The sequence below is a fragment of the Durio zibethinus genome, chromosome 7, assembly GCF_047325235.1.
Source record: "Durio zibethinus cultivar Kanyao isolate XHJ-2024 chromosome 7, ASM4732523v1, whole genome shotgun sequence".
Taxonomy (NCBI): Eukaryota; Viridiplantae; Streptophyta; class Magnoliopsida; order Malvales; family Malvaceae; genus Durio; species Durio zibethinus.
The window spans coordinates 3465639-3486250 of record NC_143168.1 but is presented as its reverse complement, the minus strand read 5'-3'; positions in this window follow the sequence as shown (position 1 = coordinate 3486250).

Sequence of the window (20612 nt, the reverse complement as noted above, 5' to 3'; positions counted from 1 at the left end):
CGTTAATCTGAACAAAGAAATCCAACCCAATCACAAACTCATAGTCGTTAAGGGGTATTACCTTAATGGTCTCCTTGCCTTTCCAGTCTCCAAGCTGCAACTCCACTCCCCGCGCTACTCCAATGGTTGAAACTTCATTAGAGTTCACTGTTTTGATGGTACCAGTCCTTTTCTACACTTTTAGTCTGAGCTTCCAGGCTCTATCACCTGAAATAAAAAGATGTGAGGCACCTATTTCCACTAGTGTGCTCACCTTCTAACCCGCAACCATTACATCCACACACATCAAGCCCTTTGGCTTACGGCTCCCCTTACTCTGGACAGCATTGAGCACTAACGACCCAAGCTTTGCTGCCCCTGACTCTGGCTCCTCGTCAGACTCCTTGTCTACAGTAGCTAGCTTACCCTTCTGTGGGTAATTGCGCGCTATGTGGCTCTCTCCACATAGGTAGCATGCTAGTGGCTCTCGGTCCCCCTTTGCTTTCCACTTGCCTGCTGGTGGCTTCCTCTCGCCATCCTTGGTTGAACGGTCTCGATCTCTATCCTTGGACTCTCGATCACAGTCTTTCCCCTTAGACTACTTCTTTCGGTCCCTATCGTCCCTGCCCTTACCCTTGGGCTTGGTAGACTCAAACTTGTTCAGAGGCTTGAACTCTATCAAGGCCTCGGTAGTAGTCATGGCTTTAGCCAAGTCATGAACTCCTCTTCTTTGTAGCTCATGCTTCACCCACGACTTCAGCCCATCCATGAAAGCAAATAAGGCATCCTTCTCACCTAGATCTGAGATCTGTAGCATCAGTTTAGAGAATTTTTGGACATACTCCCTTATGTCCCCTTACTGGCTCAGCCTGTGTAACTTTGCCCGTGCCTCATCATCGGTATACTCCGGGTAAAATTATTCTCTGAACTCCTTTTGGAACTCTGCCCAGGTTCCAATCTTGACGCACCCACGCCTAACATCATCACACCTGCCCCTCTACCATAATAAGGCTACATCAGTGAGATACATAGCAGCGGTGCTTACCTTTATCGCCTCGTCTTGCATGCCCATGGCCTAGAGGTACTGCTCTATACCCCAAAGGTAGTTATCTACTACCTTGGCCGCCCTAGTCCCCTTAAACTCCTCAGGCTTGGGGACATCGAATCTGGACTTGGACACTCTAGCAAACATGCCATTCCCAATGGCAGTCTTGCAAGCAACAAGCTCACTGGTAAGCTCCTCCATCCGCTGGTGCATGGCCTCCATGCCATCGCCCAAGGTCAGCACTTTAGCCTCCAAGGTCTGATTCTTTTGGGTGAACACATCCAACCTTTTTTTGAGAGCAACTTGTAGCTCACTTTGGATCTCCTCCCCCATGGAGTCTACAATGCAATGTGAGTCTCTACCTCCTCAAGCTTCTCCCCCATGTCACCCATGGTCACCTCCACCTTGGCCAGCCTACCATCCATGGTAGACCAGATATCTCTAGAACTGGCTTTCCTCCTTCTTCCACACCCATGCTCCTGGGCCTCTAGTTGTTGGTTAGCAGCGTCACTTTGGGATGCCATCTCCTCTAACCTGCACAACACAAACACGTAGAATCAAACTTGCTCTGATACCAACTGTCACAGGCTCAGACCTTAGACTCAGAAACCATGCAGCCTTAGGCTTGGAATCTCCTCCTTAATGCCTAAGTCAACCTAAAACACAAGTGTACGAGCACTAGAACAACAGGAAGGGCTGATTGTGCAAGTTAAAGAGAAACAGGATAAGAAGGCAGAATTCTAGAAATGCTCTTGTATTCACTGAAACAGAAGTGTTTGATGGTGTACAAATAAGGGAGGAGCAGCCCTCTATTTATAGTTAAGGCTCCAGCTTACACTTAATGGCAATATCCCTAGAATAAAGGCTAAAATCATGGGATTATACAGATTACAATCAATCAGGATGCTAACTCTTGATTTTCAGGGTTAACCAAATCTGCTAGGATGCTCTGCTGATCCTGCCTGCTTCCAGAAGCTTCCCTTGCGTGTCCAGCACCTTTGGCCCTTCTGGATGTGGTGCAGGTAGCTTGTATGCCAGGCCTTGGTCTCACTGGCTGGCCTGGAAGTTGGGCGGGCGTTCTGAACTCGTTTGCTAGGCTTTGCAGGTAGATACCCACCAGCACACCTGGTCTGCGGGCCTCAACCTCTGGCTCGCCTGCTAGTGCGCCTGATGTGCCTAGCGTGCCCGCCTAGGGTGTGACACTTGGCCCTTATATTGGCCCCTATCCCTCATCAAACCTCGAGAACTCACACCCCCTTAAAGAGCATTTGAGATTTTATAGGTTTGCTGCCAGTGGCCATTAAAGTGTCTAAAATGGGGACACTTTTTTCAAATGGTCACAAAGTCTTCTCCACTTTGAGTTTTTAGTTGAATGTTTTTGTGCATGCCAAAAAAAATACAAGGATCACCTCTACCAAATTTGGGGACAAAACTCTTTCTAAAAAATTTTTAAAAAATCCCGAACCGTAAAATGTTTCGAAAATCATGAAAAATACAAAACGGGTCGTCTTGCCATGAAACTTCACATGAAGGCTTAGGGGACCATTGTATGAATTTACAAGCCATAAAAATGGCATTGGCATGGCAAAAATATGAAGACGTGCTTGAACCCACCTACCATCCATTCGATCCCCGACTTGCTCATCCTGCTCTCTGGTCGGCTGAGCGCCCGCACGCTCGTTTCGTGGGTTGAGTTAGGCATACGGAGTTCATCCCTAGTCTAAGCATACGGAGTTCATTCCTAATCTAAGATCAGATTGGACCAAGGGTTGTGGCAGCAGGATCGGCAGCACGCAGGAGGGACCGAGCCAATCCCCAGCTTGCACATTCTGCCTTTCCAGCCGGTTGAGCGCCCGCATGCTCGTTTCGTGGGTTGGCTTAGGCATAAGGAGTTCAGTCCATGTCTAAGCCCTAGTTGGACCGAGGGTTGTGGCTGTGGGACCGACAGCACACAAAGGGGGACTGGGCCGATCCCCAACTTGCGCATTATGCCTCCTTGGCCGGCTCAGTGCCTGCACGCTCGTTTCGTGGGTTGACTTAGGCATACTGAGTTCATTCCCAGTCTAAGATTGGATCGAACCGAAGGTTGCAGTAGCAAGATCGACAGCATGTAGGGGGGACCGGGCTGATCCCCGGCTTACGCATTCTGCCTTTCTGGTCGGTTGAACGTCTGCATGCTTATTTCATCAGTTGGCTAATACATACGGAGTTCATTCCATGTCTAAGCATACGGAGTTCATTCCCAGTCTAAGATCAGACTGGACTGAGGGTTACGACAGCAGGATCGATAGCATGCAGGGGGGACCGAACCGATCCCTGGCTTGCGCTTTCTACCTCTCCAGTCGACCGGGTGCTCGCACGCTCATTTCGTGGGTTGGCTTAGGTGTACAAAGTTCATTCCATATCTAAGCCCTAGTCGGACAGAGGGTTGTGGCAGTAGGACCAACAGCGGGATTGCCAACATGCAGAGGGGGACCGGGCTGATCTCGACTTACACATTATGCCTCTCAGGTCAGCCTCTCTGACCGGCTGAGCGTCTGCACGCTCGTTTCATGGGTTGACTTAGGCATACGAAGTTCATCCCCAATCTAAGCATACAGAGTTCATTCCAGTCTAAGATTGGACTGGACCGAGGGTTGCGGCAGTAGGATAGGTAGCATGCAGGGGGGACCAGGCTGATCCCCGGCTTGTGCATTCTACCTCTCAGGCAGGCTGAGCACCCGCACGCCCGTTTCATGGGTTGGCTTAGGCATAGGGAGTTCATTCCATGTCTAAGCCCCAGTCGGATTGAGGGTTGTGGCAGCAGGACCGACAGCATGCAGAGAAGGATCAGGCCGATCCCCGGCTTCCGCGTTATGCCTCTCTGGCCGGCTCAGTGCCCGAACGCTCGTTTCATGGGTTGACTTAGGTATACGGAGTTCATTCCCAGTCTCAGATCAGACCGGATCGAGGGTTGCGGCAGTAGGATCAATAGCATGCAGGGGGGACTGGGACGGTCCTCGACTTACGCATTCTGCCTTTTCGATCGACTGAGTGCTCGCGCGCTCGTTTCGTGGGTTGGCTTCGGAATATGGAGTTCATTCCATGTCTAAGCATACGGAGTTCATTCCCAATCTAAGATTGGATCGGACCGAGGGTTACGGTACTAGGACCAGCAGTAGGATCTGTAACACACAGGGGGGGATCGGGTCGATCCCTGGCTTGCGCATTCTGCCTCTCCGGTAGGCCTCTCTGTCCGGCAGAGTGCCCGCACGCTCGTTTCATGGCTTTACTTAGGCATACGGAGTTCATCTCCAGTCTAAGCATATAGAGTTCATTTCCAGTCTAAGATTGGATTGGACCGAGGGTTGCGACAGTAGGATCGACAGCACAAAGGGGGGATCGGGCCGATCCCCGGCTTACGCATTTTGCCTCTCCGGTCGGTTGAGCGCCCGCATGCCTGTTTCATGGGTTGGCTTAGGCATAGGGAGTTCATTCCATGTATAAGCCCTAGCCAAACCGAGGGTTGTGGTAGCGAGACTGGAAGCATGCAGAGGGGGACCGAGCCGATCCCCGACTTGCGCATTTTGCCTCAATGGCCAGCTGAGCGCCCGCACGCTCGTTTCGTGGGTTGGCTTAGGCATACGGAGTTCATTCCATGTCTAAGCATACAGAGTTCATTCCCAGTCTAAGAGTTTGAGCCACGGTGCAGATGCTGGGCTCAGGCATGTGCTGGTTCCGCATTTTTTCACCCAAGGCACCATTGCCGGAGCATACTCGGAGAGCCTAACCGACGGTATTGGTGGTTCTGGCGATTGGGTAGGCCAGGGGGTGTGTGCACATGATGTGCGATGAATGCTGGTACTTGGCCCTTATATTGGCCCTCTATCCCTCATCAAACCTCAAGAACTCACACCCCCTTAAAGAGCATTTGAGATTTTATACGTTTGCTGCTAGTGGCCATTAAAGTGTCTGAAATGGGGACACTTTTTTTCAAACGGTCACAAAATCTTTTCCACTTCGAGTTTTTAGCTGAATTTTTTTGTGCATGCCAAAAAAAATACAAGGATCACCTCTACCAAATTTGAGGACAAAACTCTTTCTAAAAAAATTTTACAAAATCTTGAACCGTAAAAAGTTTCAAAAATCGTGAAAAATAGAAAACAGGTCGTCCTGCCATGAAACTTCATATGAAGGCTTACGGGACCATTGTTTGAATTTACAAGCCATAAAAATGGCAGTGGCATGGTATAAATATGAAGATGTGCTTGAACCCACCAACCACCCGTTCGATCCCCAGCTTGCGTATCCTGCCTCCCTGGTCGACTGAGCGTTCGCATGCTCGTTTCTTGGGTTGACTTAGGAGTATGGAGTTCATCCCCAGTATAAGCATACGGGGTTCATTCCCAGTCTAAGATCAGATCGGATCAAGGGTTGTGACAGCAGGATCGACAGCACGTAGGGGGCACCGGACCGATCCCCAGCTTGCGCATTCTACCTCTCCGGCCTGCTGAGCGCCCGCACGCCCGTTTCGTGGGTTGGCTTAGGCATAGGGAGTTCATTCCATGTCTAAGCCCCAGCTGGACCGATGGTTGTGCCAGCCGGACCGGCAGCACGTAGAGGGGGACCCGGCTGATCCCTGGCTTGCGCGTTACGCCTCTCCGGCCGGCTCAGCGCCCGCACGCTCATTTCGTTGGTTGACTTAGGCATACGAAGTTCATTCCCAGTCTAAGATCGGTCCAGACCAAGGGTTGTGGCAAGAGGATCGACAGCATGTAGGGGGGGACCAAGCCAGTGCCCGACTTGCGCATTCTACCTCTCCGGCCGGTTGAACGCCTGTTTCATGGGTTGGCTTAGGCATACGGAGTTCATTCCGTGTCTAAGCATACGGATTTCATTCCTAGTCTAAGAGTTTGAGCCACGGTGCACATGCTGGGCTCGGGTATGTGCTGGTGCCAAATTTTTTTCGCTCGGGGCACCATCGTCGGAGCATTGTCGGAGAGCCTAGCCGACGGCATTGGGGGTTCCAGTGATTGGGGGGCCGAGGGTGTACGCACATGATGTGTGATGGGTGCTGGTACTTGGCCCTTATTTTGGCCCCCTATCCCTTTTCAAACCTCGAGAAATCACACCCCCTTAAAGAGCATTTGAGGTTTTATAGGTTTGCTGCCAGTAGCCATTAAAGTGTTTAAAATAAGGACACTTTTTTCAAACAGTCACAAAATCTTCTCCACTTCGAGTTTTTAGCTGAATGTTTTTATGCATGCCAAAAAAAATACAAGAATTACCTCTACCAAATTTGGGGACAAAACTCTATCTAAAAAATTTTTAAAAAATCCCAAACTGCAAAAAGTTTTGAAAATCATGAAAAATAGAAAATGGGTTGTCTGGCCACGAAACTTCACATGAAGGTTTAGGAGACCATTGCATGAATTTACAAGCCATAAAAATGGCATTGGCAAGTCAGAAATATGAAGATGTGCTTGAACCCACCTACCACCCATTCGATCCTCGGCTTGCGCATCCTGCCTCTCTGGTCGGCTGAGAGTTCGCACGTTCGTTTCACGGGTTGACTTAGGCATATGGAGTTCATCCCCAGTCTAAGTATACGGAGTTCATTCCCAGTCTAAGATCGAACTGGACCGAGGGTTACGATAGCAGGATCGACAGCACGCAGGGGGGATCGGGCCGATCCCCAGCTTGCACATTCTGCCTCTCTGACTGGCTGAGCACCCGCACGCCCGTTTCATGGATTGGCTTAGGCATAGGGAGTTCATTCCATATCTAAGCCCTAGCTGGATCGAGGGTTATGGCAGCAGGACCGACAGCACGCAGAGGGGGACTGGGTCGATCCTCAGCTTGCACATTATGCCTCTCCGATCGGCTCAGTGGCCGAACGCTCATTTCATGGGTTGACTTAGGCATACGGAGTTCATTCCCAGTGTAAGATCAGACCAGACCAAAGGTTGAGGCAGCAGGATCTACAGCACGTATGGGGGGACCCGATCGATCTCTGACTTGCGCATTCTACCTCTTCGGTAGGCTGAGCGCCCACATGCTCGTTTCAAGGGTTGGCTTAGGCATACGGAGTTCATTCCATTTCAAAGCATATGGTGTTCATTCCCAGTCTAAGATCTGACTGGACCTAGGGTTATGGTAGCAGGACCAACAACACGATCAGCACACGCAGGGGGAGATCGGGCCGATCCGTGACTTACGCAATCTACCTCTCTGGCCAGCTTAACGCCCGCATGCTCGTTTTGTGGGTTGGCTTAGGCATACGGAGTTCATTCCATGTCTAAGCCCTAGCCGAACTGAGGGTTGTGGCAGCAGGACCGACAACGGGATCGATAGCACATAGAAGGGGATCGGCCTGATCCCCGGCTTGCGTATTATGCCTCTTCGGTCGGCCTCTCCGATCGGTTGCGCACTCCCACGCTCGTTTTGTGGGTTGACTTAGGCATATGGAGTTCATCCCCAGTCTAAGCAAATGGAGTTCATTCCCAGTCTAAGATCGAACCGGATGGAGGGTTGCGACAGCAGGATCGGTAGCACGCAAGGGGGACTGGGTCGATCCCCGGCTTGTGCATTCTACCTCTCCGACCAACTGAGCACCCGCACACCCGTTTCGTGGGTTGGCTTAGGCATAGGGAGTTCATTCCATGTCTAAGCCCCAGCTAGAACGAGGGTTGTGGCAGTGAGACTGACAGCACACAGAGGGGGATCGGGCTGATCCCCGACTTATGCATTATGCCTCTCCGATCGGCTCAGTGCTCGCACGCTCATTTTTTGGGTTGACTTAGTCATACAGAGTTCATTCCCAGTCTAAGATCAGACCAATCTGAGTGTTGCGACAGTAGCATCGATAGCACGCAGGGGGGACTGGGTCGACCCCAGCTTGTGCATTCTGCCTCTCTGACGGGCTGAGCGCCCACATGCTCGTTTCGTGGGTTGGCTTAGGCATATGGAGTTCATTCCATGTCTAAGCATATCGAGTTTATTCCCAGTCTAAGATTAGACCAGACCAATGGTTGCAGCAGCAGGACCAGTAGTAGGATCGACAGCACGCAGGAGGGATCGGCCAATCCGACCACCTGAGTGCCCGCACGCTCATTTCATGGGTTGGCTTAGGCATACGGAGTTCATTCCATGTCTAAGCTCCAGCCGGACCGAGGGTTGTGGCAGCAGGACTGGCAGCGGGATTAGTAGGACGCAGAGAAAGATCGGGCTCATCCCCGGCTTACGCATTATGCCTTTTCGGTCGACCTCTTCGATTGGCTGAGCACTCGCATGATCATTTCATGGGTTGACTTAAGCATACAGAGTTCATCCCCAGTCTAAGCATACGGAGTTCATTCCCAGTCTAAGATCAAACCGGATCGAGGGTTGCGGCAGCAGGATCAGCAGCACGCAGGGGGGATCGAATCGATCCCCGGCTTGTGCATTCTGCCCTCCGGCCGGCTAAGCAACTGCACACCCGTTTCATGGGTTGGCTTAGGCATAGGGAGTTCATTCCATGTCTAAGCCACAGCCAGACTGAGGGTTGTGGCAGCGGGATCGATAGCACGCAAAGGGGGACCGGGCCAATCCCTGGCTTGTGCATTATGCCTCTTCGGCCGGCTCAGCGCCCGCACGCTCGTTTCGTGGGTTGACTTATGGATACGGATTTCATTCCCAATCTAAGATCGGATCGAACTGAGCATTGTGGCAGTAGGATCAACAGTACACATGGGGGATCGGGTCGATCCCCGGTTTACGCATTCTGCCTCTCCGACCGACTGAGCGCCCGCATGCTCGTTTCGTGGGTTGGCTTAGGCATACGGAGTTCATTCCATGTCTAAGCATACGGAGTTCATTCCCAGTCTAAGATTTTGAGCCACGGTGCACATGTTGGGCTCGGGCATGTGCTGGTGCCACATTTTTTTCGTCCGAGGCACCATCACCGAAGCATCATCGGAGAGCCTAACCGACGGCATTGGGGTTCCAGCGATTGGGGGGCCAGGGGGGTGTGCGCACATGATGTGCGATAGGTGCTGGTACTTGGCCCTTATATTGGCCCCCTATCACTCATCAAACCTCAAGAACTCACACCCCCTTAAAGAGCATTTGAGATTTTATAGGTTTACTGCCAGTAGCCATTAAAGTATCTGAAATGGGGACACTTTTTTCAAACGGTCACAAAATCTTCTCCACTTTGAGTTTTTAGCTGAATTTTTTTGTGCATACCAACAAAAATACAAGGATCACCTCTACTAAATTCGGGGACAAAACTCTTTCTAAAATAAGTTTAAAAAATCCCGAACCATAAAAAGTTTCAAAAATTATGAAAAATAGAAAGCGGGTCGTCTTGCCACGAAACTTCACATGAAGGCTTAGGGGACCATTGTATGAATTTACAAGCCATAAAAATGGCATCGGCATGGTAGAAATATGAAGATGTGCTTGAACCCACCTACCGTCCGTTCTATCCCCGGCTTGAGCATCTTGCCTCTCTGGTCGGTTGAGCGCCCGAACGCTCATTTCATGGGTTGACTTAGGCATACGGAGTTCATCCCCAGTCTAAGCATATGGAGTTCATTCACAGTCTAAGATAGGATCGGACCGAGGGTTGCGGCAGTAGGATCAGCAGTAGCAAGGGGCCGGATCGATACTCGGCTTTCGCATTCTACCTCTCCGACCAGTTGAGTGCCCGCACGCCCGTTTCGTGGGTTGGCTTAGGCATAGGGAGTTCATTCCATGTCTAAGCCCCAGCTGGATCGAGGGTTGTGGTAGCGGGGTCGACAGCATGTAGAAGGGGACCGAGTCGATCCCCGGCTTGCACATTATGCCTCTCCGACCAGCTCAGCGCCGGCATGCTCATTTCGTAGGTTGACTTAGGCATACAGAGCTCATTCCCAGTCTAAGATCAGACTGGACCGACGGTTGCAGCAGCATGATCGACAGCACGCAGGGGGACTGGGTTAATCCTGGGCTTGCGCATTCTGCCTCTTCGATCGGTTGAGCGCCCGCACGAACGCTCATTTTGTGGGTTGCCTTAGGCATACGGAGTTCATTCCATGTCTAAGCATAAGGAGTTCATTCCTAGCCTAAGATCAGATTGGACCGAGGGTTGCGGCAGTAGGACCAGCAGCAAGATCGGCAGCCCACAGAGGGGGACCGAGCCGATCCCCGGCTTGCGCATTCTGCCTCTTCGACCGGTTGAGCGCCCGCTCGCTCGTTTCATAGGTTAGCTTAGGCATACGGAGTTCATTCATTGTCTAAGCCCCAGCCAGATCGAGGGTTGTGGTAGCAGGACCGACAGCGAGATCGATAGCACGCAGAGGGGGATCGGGCTAATCCCCAGCTTGCGCATTAAGCCATTCCGGCCGGTTGAGCGCCTGCACGCTCGTTTCATGGGTTGACTTAGGTAAACGGAGTTCATCCCCAGTCTAAGCATACGGAGTTCATTCCTAGTCTAAGATTGGACAGGATCGAGGGTTGCAGCAGCAGGATCGGCAGCACGTAGGGGGGATCGAGTCGATCCCCGGCTTACGCATTCTGCCTCTCCGGCCAGCTGAGCACCCACACGCCCGTTTCGTGGGTTGGCTTAGGCATAGGGAGTTCATTCCATGTCTAAGCCCTAGCCAGACCGAGGGTTGTGGTAGCGGGACTGGCAGCATGTAGAGGGGGATCGGGTCGATCCCCGACTTGCGCATTATGCCTCTTCGGTTGACTCAGCGCTCGCACGCTCATTTCGTGGGTTGACTTATGCATATGGAGTTCATTCCCAGTCTAAGATCGGGCCGGACCGAGGGCTACAGTAGCAAGATTGACAGCACGCAAGGGGGATTAAACCGATCCCTGACTTACGCATTCTGCCTCTCCGATCGACTGAGGGCCCGTACGATCGTTTTGTGGGTTGGCTTAGGCATACAGAGTTCATTCCATGTCTAAGCATACGGAGTTCATTCCATGTCTAAGCATACGGATTTCATTTCCAGTCTAAGATTTTGAGCCACAGTGCACATGCTGGGCTCAGGCATGTGCTGGTGCCGTATTTTTTTTGGTCGGGGCACCATCGTCGGAGCATCATCGGAGAGCCTAACCGACGACATTGGTGGTTCTGACGATTGGGGGGGCTGGGGCGGTGTGCGCACATGATGTGCGATTGGTGCTGGTACTTGGCCCTTATATTGGCCCTCTATCCCTCATCAAACCTCGAGACACTTTTTTCAAATGGTCACAAAATCTTCTCCACTTCGAGTTTTTAGCTGAATTTAAAAAAAAAAAAAAAAGGGACGAAATTCTTTCTAAAAAATTTTTTAAAAATCCTGAACCATAAAAAGTTTTGAAAATCGTGAAAAATAGAAAAGGGGTCTTCTTGCCACGAAACTTCACATGAAGGCTTAGGGGACCATTGTATGAATTTACAGGCCATAAAAATGGCATTGGCATGGCAGAAATATGACGATGTGCTTGAACCCACCTACCACCCGTTCGATCCCTGGCTTGCGCATCCTACCTCTCTGGTCGGTTGAGCGCCCGCACGCTCCTTTCATGGGTTGACTTAGGCATACGGAGTTCATCCCCAGTCTAAGCAGACGAAGTTCATTCCCAGTCTAAGATTAGATCGGACCGAGGGTTGCGGCAGTAGGATCGGTAGCATGCAGGGGAGATCGGGCCGATCCCCGGCTTGCGCATTCTGCCTCCCCGGTCGGTTGAGTGCCCACACGCCCATTTCGTGTGTTGGCTTAGGCATAAGGAGTTCATTCCATGTCTAAGCCCCAGCCGGACTAAGGGTTGTGGCAGCAGGACTGACAGCACGTAGAGGGGAACCCGGTCGATCCCCGGCTTGCGCATTATGCCTCTCCGGTTGGCTCAGCACCCGCACGCTCATTTCATGGGTTGACTTAGGCATACAGAGTTCATTCCCAGTCTAAGATCGGACCGAACTGAGGGTTGAGGCAACAGGATCGACAACACATAAGGGGATTGGGCTGATCCCCAACTAGCGCATTCTACATCTCCGACTGGCTGAACGCCCGCACGCTCATTTCGTGGGTCGGCGTAGGCATACGGAGTTCATTTCATGTCTAAGCATACGGAGTTCATTCCCAATCTAAGATAGGATAAAACTAAGGGTTGTGGTAGCAGGACCAACAGCAAGATCGGTAGCATGCAGGGGGGATCGGGTTGATCCTCGACTTATGCATTCTTCCTCTTCGGTCGGTTGAACGCCCGCATGCACGTTTCGTGGGTTGGCTTAGGCATACGGAATTCATTCTAAGCATACAGAGTTCATTCCATGTCTAAGCATACGGATTGCATTCCCAGTCTAAGATTTTGAGCCATGGTGCACATGCTGGGCTCGACCATGTGCTGGTGCCGCATTTTTTTCGCCCGAGGCAGCATCGTCGGAGCATCGTCGAAGAGCCTAACTGGCGGCATTGGGGGTTCCAATGATTGGGGGGGCCGGGGGGTGTGCGCACATGATGTGCGTTGGGTGCTGGTACTGGCCCCTATATTGGCCCCCTATCCCTCATCAAACCTTGAGAACTCACAACCCCTTCAAGAGCATTTGAGATTTTATAGGTTTGCTGCCAGTAGCCATTAAAGTGTCTGAAATGGGGACACTTTTTTCAAACGGTCACAAAATCTTCTCCACATCGAGTTTTTAGCTGAATTTTTTTCTGCATGCCAACAAAAATAAAAGGATCACCTCTACCAAATTTGGGGACAAAAATCTTTCTAAAAAATTTTAAAAAATCCCGCACCATAAAAAGTTTTGAAAATCGTAAAAAATAGAAAAAGGGTCATCTTGCCACGAAACTTCACATGAAGGCTTAGGGGATCATTGAATGAATTTACAGGCCATAAAAATGGCATTGGCATGGCAGAAATATGACGATGTGCTTGAACCCACCTACCACCCGTTCGATCCCCGACTTGTGCATCCTGCCTCTCTTGTCAGCTGAGCGCCCGCACGCTCATTTCATGGGTTGACTTAGGCATACGAAGTTCATCCCTAGTCTAAGCATATGGAGTTCATTCCCAGTCTAAGATTAGAACGGACCGAGGGTTGCGACAGTAGGATCGACAGCACGTAGGGCAGACCGGGCCGATTCCTGACTTTCGCATTTTACCTCTCCGACTGGCTGAGCGACTGTACGCTCGTTTCATGGGTCGGCTTCAAAATATGGAGTTCATTCCATGTCTAAGCATACGGAGTTCATTCCCAGTCTAAGATTAGATCAGACTGAAGGTTGCGGTAGCAAGACCAGCAGCAGGATCGATAGCACGCAGGGGGGATCGGGCTGATCCTAGATTTACGCATTCTACCTCTCCGGTCGATTGAGCACCCACACGCTCGTTTCAAGGGTTGGCTTAGGCATACGAAGTTCATTCAATGTCTAAGCCCCAGCCAGACCCAAGGTTGTGGTAGCAGGACCGGTAGGGGGATTGACAGTACACAGAGGGGAACCGGGCTGATCCCCGACTTACGTATTATGCCTCTCCGATCGACTGAGCACTCACACGCTCGTTTCATGGGTTGACTTAGGCATACAGAGTTCATCCCCAGTCTAAGCATACGGAGTTCATTTCCAGTCTAAGATCAGATCGGATCGAAAGTTGCGACAGCAGGATTGACAGTACGCAGGGGGGATCAAGCCGATCCCCAGCTTGTGCATTTTGCCTCTCCGATCAGCTGAGCGCCCGCACACTCGTTTCGTGGGTTCGATTAGGCATACGGAGTTCATTCCATGTCTAAGCCCCAGCCAGATCGAGGGTTGTGGTAGCAGGACTGGCAGCGGGATCGACAGCACGCAGAGGGGGGTCAGGCTAATCCCCGACTTGCGCATTATGCCTTTTCGGCTGACCTCTCCGGTCGGCTGAGCGCCCGCACGCTCATTTTGTTGGTTGACTTAGGCATACGGAGTTCATCCCTAGTCCAAGCATACGGAGTTCATTCCCAGTCTAAGATCAGACCAGACCGAGGGTTGCGGCTACAAGATCGGTAGCACACTGGAGGGACCGGGCCGATCCCCGGCTTACGCATTCTGCCTCTTCGACTGGTTGAGCGCCCGCACACCCGTTTCATGGGTTAGCTTAGGCATAGAGAGTTCATTCCATGTGTAAGCCCCAGCCGGACCGAGGGTTGTGGCAGCGGGACCGACAGCACGCAAAGGCAGACCGAGCCGATCCTCGACTTTCGCATATGCCTTTTCTGCCGGCTCAGTGCCCGTATGCTCGTTTCGTGGGTTGACTTATGCATACTGAGTTCATTCCCAGTCTAAGATCAGACCGGACAAAGGGTTGCGGTAGCAGGATCGACAGCACGTAGGGGGGATCGGGCCGATACCCGGCTTGCACATTTTGCCTCTCCGGTCGACTGAGCGCCCGCACGTTCGTTTCGTGGCTTGGCTTAGGCATACGGAGTTCATTCCATGTCTAAGCATACTGAGTTCATTCCCAGTCTAAGATTTTGAGTCACGGTGCACATGCTGGGCTTGAGCATGTGCTAGTGCCACATTTTTTTCACCTGGGGCACCATCGTCGGAGCATCGTCGGAGAGTCTAACCGACGACATTGGGGGTTCCAACGATTATGGGGCCGGGGGGTGTGCACACATGATGTGCGATGGGTGCTGGTACTTGGCCCTTATATTGGCCCCTATATTGGCCCCTTATCCCTCATCAAACCTCAAGAACTCACACCCCCTTAAAACGCATTTGAGATTTTATAGGTTTGCTGCCAGTAGTAATTAAAGTGTTTGAAATGGGGACACTTTTTTCAAACGGTCACAAAATCTTCTCCACTTCGAGTTTTTAGCTAAATATTTTTGGGCATTCCAACAAAAAAACAAGGATCACCTCTACCAAATTTGATGGCAAAACTATTTCTAAAAAAATTTTAAAAAATCTCAAACCGTAAAAAGTTTCAAAAATCATGAAAAATAGAAAACGGGTCGTCTTGTCACGAAACTTCACATGAAGGCGTAGGGGACCATTGTATGAATTTATAGGATATAAAAATGGCATTGGCATGGCAAAAATATGGAGATGTGCTTGAACCCACCTACCACCCGTTTGATCCCCGGCTTGCACATCCTGCCTCTCTGGTCGGCTGAACATCCGCACACTCGTTTTATGGGTTGACTTAGGCATACGAAGTTCATCCCCAGTCTAAGCATATGAAGTTCATTCCTAGTCTAAGACCAGACCAGACCGAGGGTTGCGGCAGTAGGATCGGTAGCACACAGGAGGGACCAGGTCAATCCCCGGCTTGCGCATTTTGCCTGTCCGACTGGCTGAGCACCTGCACGCCCATTTCATGGGTTGGCTTAGGCATAGGGAGTTCATTCCATGTCTAAGCCCCAGCCAGACTGAGGGTTGTGGTAGTGAGACCGATAGCACGCAGAGGGGGATCGAGCCAATCACCGGCTCGCACATTATGCCTCTCTGGCTGGCTCAGCGCCCAAATGCTCGTTTCGCGGGTTGTCTTAGGCAAACAGAGCTCATTCCTGGTTTAAGATCAGATCGAAGATTGTGGCAGTAGGATCGACAGCATGCAGGAGGGATCGGGCTGATCCCCGACTTACACATTCTCCCTCTCCGGTAGACTGAGCGCCCGCACGCTTGTTTCGTGGGTTGGTTTAGGCATACGAAGTTCATTCCATGTCTAAGCATACAAGTTCATTCCAGTCTAAGATCGAACCGGACTGAGGGTTGCTGCAGTAGGACCGACAGTAAGACCAGCAGCAGGATCGACAGCATGTAAGGGGCCTGGGTTGATCCACGGCTTGCACATTTTGGCTCTCCGATCGGCTTCTCCAACTGGTTGAGCACTCGCACGCTCGTTTCATGGGTTGACTTAGGCATACAGAGTTCATCCCCAGTCTAAGCATATGGAGTTCATTCCCAGTCTAAGATTGAACCGGATCGAGGGTTGCGACAGTAGGATCGGTAGCATGTAGGGGGGATTGGGTCGATCCCTGGCTTGCGCATTCTACCTCTCTGGTCGGCTGAGTGTCCGCATGCCCGTTTCATGGGTTGGGTTAGGCATAGAGAGTTCATTCCATGTCTAAGCCCTAACCAGACCAAGGCTTGTGGCAACGGGACCGGTAGCACGCAGAGGGGGACCGGTAGCACGCAGAGAGGGATCGGGCCGATCAGTAGCTTGCGCATTATGCCTCTCTGGCCGGCTCAGTGCCCGAACGCTCATTTCATGGTTTGTCTTAGGCTTACGAAGCTCATTCTCAGTCTAAGATCGGATCGAGGATTGTGGTAGTAGGATCAACAGCACGTAGGAGGGGTCCAGGCTAATCCCCGGCTTGCGCATTTTTCCTCTCCGACTGACTGAGCACCCAAACACTTGTTTCGTGGGTTGGCTTAGGCATACGGAGTTCATTCCATGTCTAAGCATAGAAAGTTCATTCCCAATCTAAGATCGAATCGGATCGAAGGTTGCAGTAGCAAGACCAACAGCAGGATCGAAAGCATGTAGGGAGGACTAGGTCGATCCTTAGCTTGTGCATTCTGCCTCTCCGACTGGCCTCTCTGACCGGTTGAGCACCCGCACACTCGTTTCGTGGGTTGACTTAGGCATGCAGAGTTCATCCCCAGTCTAAGCATACGGAGTTCATTCCTAGCTTAAGATCAAATCGGATCGAGGGTTGCGATGGTAGGATCGATAGCATGGACCGAGGGTTGTGGTAGCGGGATCGACAGCACGTAGAGGGGGATCGGGCTGATCCCTAGCTTGCGCATTCTGCCTCTCCAGCCGGTTGAGCGCCCATACGCTCGTTTCATGGGTTGGCTTAGGCATACATAGTTCATTCCTAGTCTAAGAGTTTGAGCCACGGTGCACATGCTGGGCTCGGGCATGTGCTGATGGCACATTTTTTTCACCCGAGGCACCATCGTCGGAGCATCGTCAGAGAGCCTAACCGACGGCATTGCGAGTTCTGACGATTGGGGGGGTTGGGGGGTGTGCGCACATGATGTACGATGGGTGCTGGTACTTGGCCCTTATATTGGCCCCCTATCCCTCATCAAACCTCGAGAACTCACACCCCCTTAAAGAGTATTTGAGATTTTATAGGTTTGCTGCCAGTGCCCATTAAAGTGTCTGAAATAGGGACACTTTTTTCAAACAGTCACAAAATCTTCTCCACTTTGAGTTTTTAGCTGAAGTTTTTTGTGCATGCCAACAAAAATACAAGGATCACCTCTTCCAAATTTGGGGACAAAACTATTTATAAAAAAATTTTAAAAAATCTCGAACCGCAAAAAGTTTCAAAAATCATGAAAAATAGAAAACGGGTCGTCTTGTCACGAAACTTCACATGAAGGCATAGGGGACCATTGTATGAATTTACAAGATATAAAAATGGCATTGGCATGGCAGAAATATGGAGATGTGCTTGAACCCACCTACCACCCGTTCGATCCTCGACTTGCGCATCCTACCTCTCTGGTCGATTGAGCGTCCGCATGCTCGTTTCTTGGGTTGACTTAGGCATACGGAGTTCATCCCCAGTCTAAGCATACAGAGTTCATTCCTAGTCTAAGATTGGACTGGATCGAAGGTTGTGACAGCAGTATCCACAGCACGTAGGGGGGACCGGACTGATCCCCAAGTTGCGCATTCTGCCTCTCTGGCCGACTGAGCGCCCACACGCCTGTTTCATGGGTTGGCTTAGGCATAGGGAGTTCATTCCATGTCTAAGTCCTAGCTGGATCGAGAGTTGTGGCAGCGGGACCGGCAGCACGCAGAGGGGGATCGGGTCGATCCTCGGCTTGCGCATTATGCCTCTCAGACCGGCTCAGCGCCCGTATGCTCATTTCGTGGGTTGACTTAGGCATACAGAGTTCATTCACAGTTTAAGATTAGACCGGATCGAGGGTTGTGGTAGCAGGATCGATAGCACGCAGGGGGGACCAGACCAGTCCCTGGCTTGTGCATTCTACCTCTTCGACTGGCAAAGCGCCCGTACACTCGTTTCATGGGTTGGCTTAGGCATACAGAGTTTATTCCATGTCTAAGATCAGATCAGACTGAGGGTTACGGTAGCAGGACCAGTAGCAAGGTCAACAGTATGTAGGGGGGACCGGGTCAATCCTCGACTTCCGCATTCTACCTTTCAGTCGGCTGAGCGCCCGCACGCTCATTTCGTGGGTTGGTTTAGGCATACGTAGTTCATTCCATGTCTAAGCCCTAGCCGGACCGAGGGTTGTGGCAGTAGGATTGGTAACGGGATCGGCAGCATGTAGAGGGGGATCGGGCTGATCCCCGGCTTTCGCATTATGCCTCTCTAGCTGGCTGAGCACCTGTATGCTTGTTTCATGGGTTGACTTAGGCATACGGAGTTCATCCCCAATCTAAGCATACGAAGTTCATTCCTAGTCTAAGATCGGATCGGATCGAGGGTTACGACAGCAGGATCGATAGCATGCAAGGTGGACCAGGCCAACCCCTGGCTTTCGCATTCTGCCTCTCCGACCGGCTGAGCACCCACACGCCCGTTTCATGGGTTGGCTTAGGCATAGGGAGTTCATTCCATGTCTAAGCCCCATCTGGACCGAGGTTTGTGGTAGTGGGATCGACAGCACGTAGAGGGGGATCGGGCTGAACCCCGGCTTGCACATTATGCCTCTCTGATTGGCTCAGCATCCGAACGCTCATTTCGTGGGCTGACTTAGGCATACAAAGTTCATTCCTAGTCTAAGATCAGACTGAATCGAGGGTTGCAGTAGTAGGATTGACAGCACGTAAAGGGGGACCGGGTCAGTCCTCGGCTTGTGCATTCTACCTCTCCGGCTGGCTGAGCGCCCGCACGCTCATTTCGTGGGTTAGCTTAGGCATACGGAGTTCATTCCATGTCTAAGCATACAGAGTTCATTCCCAGTCTAAGATCAGATCGAACCGAGGGTTGCAACAACAGGACCAACAGCAAGATCGACAACACGCAGGGGGGATCGGGCCGATCCCCAACTTTTGCATTCTGCCTCTCCAGTTGGCCTCTCTAGTCGACTGAGCATCTGCACGCTTGTTTTGTGGGTTGACTTGGGCATACGAGTTCATCCCCAGTCTAAGCATACGGAGTTCATTCCCAGTCTAAGATCGAACCAGACCGAGGGTTGCGGCAGTAGGATCGACAGCATGCATGGGGGATCGGGCTGATCCTCGGTTTACGCATTCTGCCTCTTCGGCTGACTGAGCGCCCGTATGCCTGTTTTGTGGGTTGGCTTAGGCATAGGGAGTTCATTCCATATCTAAGCCCCAGTCGAAAAGAGGGTTGTGGCAGTGAGACCGACAGAATGTGGAGAGGGATCGGGCCGATCCTCGGCTTGTGCATTCTGCCTCTCCAGCTGGCTGAGCGCCCGCACACTCGTTTCATGGGTTGGCTTAGACATACAGAGTTCATTCCATGTCTAAGCATACGGAGTTGATTCCCAATCTAAGACCAGAACGGACCGAGGGTTATGACAGCAGGACCAGCAGCAGGATCAGTAGCACGCAGGGGGGACCAGGTCGATCCTTAACTTTTGCATTCTGCCTCTCCGGCCAGCCTGTCCGGTTGGAAGAGCACCCGTACGCTCGTTTCGTGGGTTGACTTAGGCATACGGAGTTCATCCCCAGTCTAAGCATACGGAGTTCATCCCCAGTCTAAGCATACAGAGTTCATTCCCAGTGTAAGATCGAACTGGACCGAGGGTTATGAAAGCAGGGTCGATAGCATGCAGGGGGGACCGAGCCGATCCCCAGCTTGATCATTCTGCCTCTCCAGTCGGTTGAGCACCAGTATGCCCGTTTTGTGGGTTGGCTTAGGCATAGTGAGTTCATTCCATGTCTAAGCCCCAGCCAGACCGAGGGTTGTGGTAGCGAGACTGATAAAAAGTAGAGGGGGATCGGGCTGATCCCCGACTTGTGCATTCTGCCTCTCCAGCCAGTTGAGCGGCCGCATGCTCGTTTTGTGGGTTGGCTTAGGCATACGGAGTTCATTCCATGTCTAAGCTTACAGAGTTCATTCCCAGTCTAAGATCGGACCAGACCGAGGGTTACAGTAGTAGAACCAGCAGTAGGATTGGCAGCACGTAGAGGGGACCGGGCCGATCCCCAGCTTGCACATTTTGCCTCTCCTACCGGCCCCTTTAGCCGGCTGAGCGCCCGCACGCTCGTTTCGTGGGTTGACTTAGGCATACGGAGTTCATCCCCAGTCTAAGCATATGGAGTTCATTCCCAGTCTAAGAGTTTGAGCCACGGTGCACATGCTGGGCTCGGGCATGTGCTGGTACCGTATTTTTTTTGCCCGGGGCACCATCGCCGGAGCATCACCGGAGAGCCTAACCAATGGTATTGGGGGTTTTGACGATTGGGGGGGCCGGGGGGTGTACGCACATGATGTGCAATGGGTGTTGGTACTTGGCCCTTATATTGGCCCCCTATCCCTCATCAAACCTCGAGAACTCACACCCTCTTAAAGAGCATTTGAGATTTTATAGGTTTGCTGCCAGTAGCCATTAAAGTGTCCGAAATGGGGACACTTTTTTCAAACGGTCACAAAATCTTCTCCACTTTGAGTTTTAGCTGAATTGTTTTGTGCATGCCAACAAAAATACAAGGATCA